Below are 6,656 nucleotides of genomic sequence, written 5' to 3' on the forward strand. Positions count from 1 at the left end.
ACCACAACTCAAAGGCATCAATTCTTCTTCTGTCATCTATACTCATTGTGCAACTCTATGATGTGTATGTAACAGGTGATTGAGACTATGGCTTGAATCAGGTGCATGTCAGTCTTCAAACTGATGTTATTGCTCCTCAGCATTTTTGAGAGGTTCCTGACAGCAGACTTGCCCATTATAATAGGTCTCTTGATTTTCCTGGCTACTGAAACCAAGGGTGTTGATCGTTGATCCAAGCAAGAGTTAAAAAAATTAATGGTTTCAATCCTTCCTCCATCTATCATAATGTTGCAAATCAAAACAGTAATGAACTATCATCTCACCCAATAACAACAGCAAAGTACAGAAGGTTAGAAAAAAAAATCATATGTAGGCCAAGATGTAGAGAGATTGGAAGTTACAAGCACTGCTGATATAAATGTAAAATTATTTCTGTGAAAGACAGCAAGTTGATACATCAAAAAGTTGAAAATAGAAATACCATTTGGTCCAGCTATCTCATAACTGGGAATATAACTTAATGTAATCAGAACTGAGACACAAATGATTGTTTATACAACCATGTTTATTGCAACATTTTTCACAATAGCAAAGAGATAGAAGCATCCCAAGTCCTCATCAGCAAATGAATAGATAAGAGAAATGGCCTTTCCCCCTCCCATATAATGGAGTATTACACAGCATTAAAAAACAATGAACTCATGAAATACTACATAACATGGGTGAATCTGGAGGACATTATGTTGAAGGAAATATCTCAGTCACGAAAGGACAAATGTTGTATAAAACCACTGTTATAAATATAGGATGGGGGGGGGTGACAGTGAAGAAAATAATGGACAGGTAATTTCTGTACTGGAATAAGTGAAGAGAAAACAAATCCAAAATGAATAGATGGTGACACATTACATGAATTGCAATTAACAATCTGGAACAGGTTATATTGTTATTGTGTGCCATTGAGTTGGGATTGACTAATAGTTGACCTTCTAATGGGTTTTCAGAGGCATTCTCAGCATAATATTATTTTCTATTGTCAAGCCCTTCCTGAAAACACACCCTCAGTATATGAGATGAAGTTTCACTATGCATGATTCTAAAGGAATATGTGGATTAAAGTTCCCCCAGGACAGATTTGTTTGTTCTTTTGGCAGGCCATGGGATATTCAATATTCTTTCTCACCTGCTAACTTAATGGTAAGGATTTGTGCTCCTAGTCCAAAGATGTGGTTCAAATCCACCAGATGCCTCATGGGAAAAAGATGAACAATCTTCTGTCTTACTATTTATTGCCTCAGAAAACCTTCTGAATGGTCTGACTGGATGGTGCATAACAATAACAGTAACAATATTTGTTAGTCCATAAGGTATTCAATACTCTTTGTAGACAGCACAATTCAAAGACATCAATTATCTTTTGTAATTCCTTATTCATTATCAAACTTTCAGATGCATTAAAAAGTAGAACATACTATGGTTTGGATTAGTTTACTAGTTTCAACTAACTCTTTAAATTTGTACATATTAAAATAAAGAAACTAAATTCTAGAGAAGAATCTCAATGGAATCATGCATAAAATTTGGATGATAATAACAAAAGCCTGAGTTTACACAAATGCCAAAGAATAACCCCAGTTCATGCTCCTTTGAAAATCCTGCGTTTTTCTCACACCTCTGCACTTCCAGTTGTCTTTGAGATTGAAAATGGAAATGTTTAAATACCAAAGACATGAGTCTTTTCATGTTATTTATGTAGTGACCAGGGCAGGAAGTATCACAAATCTCATGAGGATTCCCTTTCTTGTGTTATTCTCACTGCTCTCTCTCATATTTGCAGGGGTCTAGATAGTTCAGAGGGCTTTCTCAAAAGCAAATTGACCTGACTTTTTCTCAAAGGCAAATCCTAAGGGTCCTCAAACTTGTGTTTTCTAAACCATGTAAGAAGCTAAGATAACCACATCCTAGCAAACAAAGTAAGATTTCCTGATCTGAGAACTAGATTCATTAAAATGTTAGAGGATCCCACACATTTTAAAGATCTAATCTAAGCCTTACTCAAAACAATCTCACAACTCTCATCTGCAAGTAAGTCTAATGAACCAAGTTGGATCAAGAACACACAACCAAGTACACTTAACCTTATTCCTATCTAATTAATATGGGTTTCTCTAATTCTACTTTAAAAAGTCAAGTACTACAGTTTGCAGTAAAAGTAGGCTATATCAGAACCAAATACCAGTGTCAGGATTCAGGAATAGAAAATGAGATATAGTAGATGGCACTTAACAAGAACAATTTAAAAAAAAAAGGCTGCTGCTAATATAGATCTTCTGCTTTGGGAGGAGCAAATAGAAAAAAAAATACTTCCATCTGGGAAGATGCAAAGAAAAATTACATGTTTCTGCTAGATGAAGTGGTCACCTCCAGGAGACATTATATATAGGATGGGTACAGGCTGTAGAATTCTGCCCTCACTTGCCTCTCTATCTAGTCCATTAGGAGTTGGACTATCAACCCAAACTCTGCACCTTTCTGATGATTCAAATCCACTAGATGCTCTGTGGGAGAAAGATGGGCATTGTGATTTACAGCCTTAAAACCCACTAGAATGCTATGAATTGGTTCCAATTTTATTATAATGAGTAAGCAAGTTCTCCCCCATATGAGTGTCTGCTTTTTATTCTCTTCCCTGGCTGATTTTACCAGCAAGCACACCTAAAGTACAAAGTAAAGAATATACCACTTTCTTCCTCATATTGTCCAGCATCCTGAATGATCTGTCCCACATATAGATTGAAAAGGTATGGAGATAGGATGCATCTCTGCCACATTCCTTTTCTAATTTTAAATCATGCAGTGTTTTCCTTACTCTGTTCTGAGGATTGCTTCCTGGTCTGAGTAGAGGCCTTCATGACTACAATCAGTGTTCCAACATTATCATTCTCCTCAAGGTTAGCCACAATTTGCTATAGTCCAAAGTAAAAACGCTTTACATAGTCAATGAAACAGATAGGCATTCCTCTGGTACTCTTTGCTTTTGGCTAGAATACATTTGACCTTGGTGATAATTATTCAAGTGCCATGACCTCTTCTAAATTCAGCTTGTATTTCTGGTAGTTTTCTGCCAATGTACTATTCATGTCTTTTTTTTATAATCTTCAGCAAAATTCTGCTTACATTTGATAAACCAGATGACCTGGAGGGGGGGGTGAATATCAAGAATATCATTCATGAAGAATGTAAAAGTCCATTGCAAAGACAGAGAAGGAAGAAAAGACCAAGAGGGTTGTCAGAAGAAACTCTGAATATTGCACTAGCATGACAAGAAGCCAAAGCAAAGGGAAGAAAGCAAGATATTAAGGAGATGAACAGATAGTTAAGTGCAGGAAGACAAAGTATTAAAAAGAAATGTGCAAGGAACTAGATTCAGAAAATCAAAACAGCCAAACTTGCTGAGCATTTCTTAAGCTGAAGGAACTGAATAACCAATTCAAGCCTTGAGTTACTATATTCAAGGATGCTTTGGACAGAATATTAAATGATCCAGGAAACATTAAAAGAAGATGGGAAAAGTATACAGAGTCATTATACCAAAATGAATTGGCAGACACAGAAGAATTTCATGAAACAAGATATGAGCAAAAGCCTGTGATGATGAAGGAAGAAGTTCAAGCTGCTCTAAAAGAATTGGCAAAAATAAGGCCCCAGGAATTGATGGCATATCAATTGACATATTTCAACAAACAAACGTTACCCTAGATGTGCACCAAGTGTGCCAAGAAATCTGAAGAACAACAACCTGACCAATTGACTGAAAGAGATCTATATTTCTCCCCATTCCAAAAAAAGGTAATCCAACAGAGTGTGTAAATTATCAAATCGTATCAATGATATCACATGCAAGCAAGATTCTGCTGAAGATTACTCAAAAATGACTGGAAAAGCACATCAACAGAGAACTGCCTTAAGTGTAGGCTGGGTTTAGAAGAGGCCATGGTACTGGAAATATTATAGCTAATGTTAGATGGATCTTGGCTGGAAGCAGAGTACCAGTGGAATGTCTATCTGTGTTTCATTGACTATGCAAAGGAATTTGACTGTGTAGATCACAACAAACTGTGGCTGACTCTGAGAAGAATGGGAATCCCAGAACACTTGATCGTGCTTATGCAAAACCTATAGTTGGACTAGGAGGCAGTCATCAGAACAGAGCAAGAAAATACTGCATGGTTCAAAATTGGGAAGGGTGTGAACCAAGAATGTGTCCTATCTCTGTATCTTTTCAGTCTATTTGCAGAACAGATTATCCAGAAGGTTGGGCCCTATGAGGAGAAATGTGTCATTAGGATTGGAGTTAGACTCATTGACAATCTGCATTATGCAAATGACACAACCCTGCTTGCTAAAACTGAGGAGGACCTAAGTACTTGCTGCAGAGGGTCAAGGACTGAAGACATCAATATGGATTGAAGCTCAATATCAAGAAAACAAAGATTGTCACCACTGTCCCAATTGACAGCATCATGATAGATGATGAAGAGACTGAGATTATTAACAGCTTCAGTTTGCTTGGCTCTACAATCAACACTCGTGGTGCCAGCATCCAGGAAATTAAAAGAATAATTCCATTGGGAAAGTCTGCTGTCAGAAACCTCTCCAAAGGAGAAGAGCAACAATAATAGCCTGAAGACTAAGGTGCACCTGAAACAGGCCATGGTCTTTTCAATTACTTGCTATGCATCAAAAAGCTGGACAATGACAAGGGATGATGGAAGGAGAATTGACACCTTTGACCTGTGGTGCTGGAGAAGAGTATTGAATATCCCATAGATTGCTAGGAGGACAAACAAGTTCATCCTGGAGAGGGTGATGCCGGGCTGTTCCTTAGAGGCAAGAATTCTGAAACTTTGTCTGACATACTTTGGACATGTTGCAAGATGGGATCAGTCCTTGGAGAAGGACGTCATGCTTGGGAGCATGGAGGAACAGCACAGGAGAAGAAGACCCTCAATGAAATGCATTGATTCAGTGACTGGGAAAATGGGGGTAGATATATCAGAGACAATAAGACTGGCACAGAGTAGAGCAGGGTTTATGGATGTTGTACATAGGGTCGCTATGAATCACAGGTGACTAGAGGCTACATAATAACAACAAACAATAATGATGTTGTATTGTTTTTATGTGCTGTCAAGTAGCAACTCATAGCCACCTTATGTATGAAAACTCTGAAGCCTACCCTGTTGAGCTAGTTTCACTTACCCAACACCTACCCTCATTGTCCCTCCAGGCCATACACCCAAAGTATTTGAGACAGAGCTTCAAAATCCTAGTCTTCAAGGAGAAACTTGGTTTCACCCTCTACAAGGTAGATCTATTTGTTTTCTTGGTGGTTCATGCTATATTCAAGATTCTTCTCCAGCACCACAACTCAAAGGCATCAATTCTTCTCTTATCCTCAATCATTCACTACCCAGCTTTCTGATACATGGCAAGTAATTGCAAAGACCGTGGCTTGGAATAAGCACACTTTAGTCTCTAGACTGACACCACTGCTTCTTCGTACTCTGGACAGGTCCCTGACAGCAGAACCAGTGCAATTAATCTTTTAATTTTCTGACTGCTGGTGTTAAACGTTTTGACTGTGCAACTGAACGAGCTGTAACTCTTAACAACCTCAATCTCTTCTCCATCCATCATGGTGCTGCCAACTGGCACAGTGTTGAGAATCTTTGTCTTCTTGATGATGAGATTCAATCTATATTGAAGACTATAGTCCTTGACGTTCTGCAGCAAGTACTTCAGGTCCTCCTCAGTTTCAGAAAGCAAGGTTGTGTCATTTGTATAATGTAAGTTGTTGATGAATCTTTCTCCAATCTTGATGCCGCATTTCTCTTCATAAAGCCCAGGCTCCCAAATGATCTATTCTGCATATAGATTGAAAAGGTATAGAGACAGGATGCATCCCTAACACACTCTGTTCCTGATTTTGAACCACACAGTGTTTCCCTGTTTTGTTCTGAGGACTTCTTCCTGGTCCAAGTATAGATTTTGCATAAGCACAATCAAGTGTTCTGGGATTCCCACTCTCCTCAGTTTGTTGTGATCCACACAGTTTTAAGCCACTGGGAGGTAGTTGAAGATACGGGATTAGACGTCACAAAAGTTATTTCAAGTACAATAAAATAGTTCCATTGACTGTGAGAAGTATCAGCCTGTAAGAAACAAGAGGAGAACGAAATGTCTTTTAAAAGATGAATTAATGAGAAAAGAGGAAATATCAGAGGATTGTTATAGTATTGACCTTGAGTCTTCCAAGGATCATACTCCTTTCCAAAGAATAGCCCCTCCTAGCAATATGCCTGAAGTACATGAGGCAAAGTCTCATCGTTCCTGCCTCCAAAGAGCACTCTGGCTACACTCTCTTCAAGACATATTTGTTCTTTTAGCCATTCATGACATGTTCAGTTTTCTTCTCCAACACCACAACTCAAAGGTATCAATTCTTCTGTCACACTTAGTCATTATCCAGTTCTCAGATGCATAGCAAGTAATTGGAAAGACCTTGACTCAATCAGATGCACCTTAGTCCTCAAACTAAAATACATCATTACTCCTGAATAATTTTGAGAGATCCCTAACTACAGACTTTCCTA

This window comes from Elephantulus edwardii, unplaced genomic scaffold (genome assembly GCF_000299155.1).
Source record: "Elephantulus edwardii isolate Elephantulus edwardi_28Jun2011 unplaced genomic scaffold, EleEdw1.0 scaffold00312, whole genome shotgun sequence".
Taxonomy (NCBI): Eukaryota; Metazoa; Chordata; class Mammalia; order Macroscelidea; family Macroscelididae; genus Elephantulus; species Elephantulus edwardii.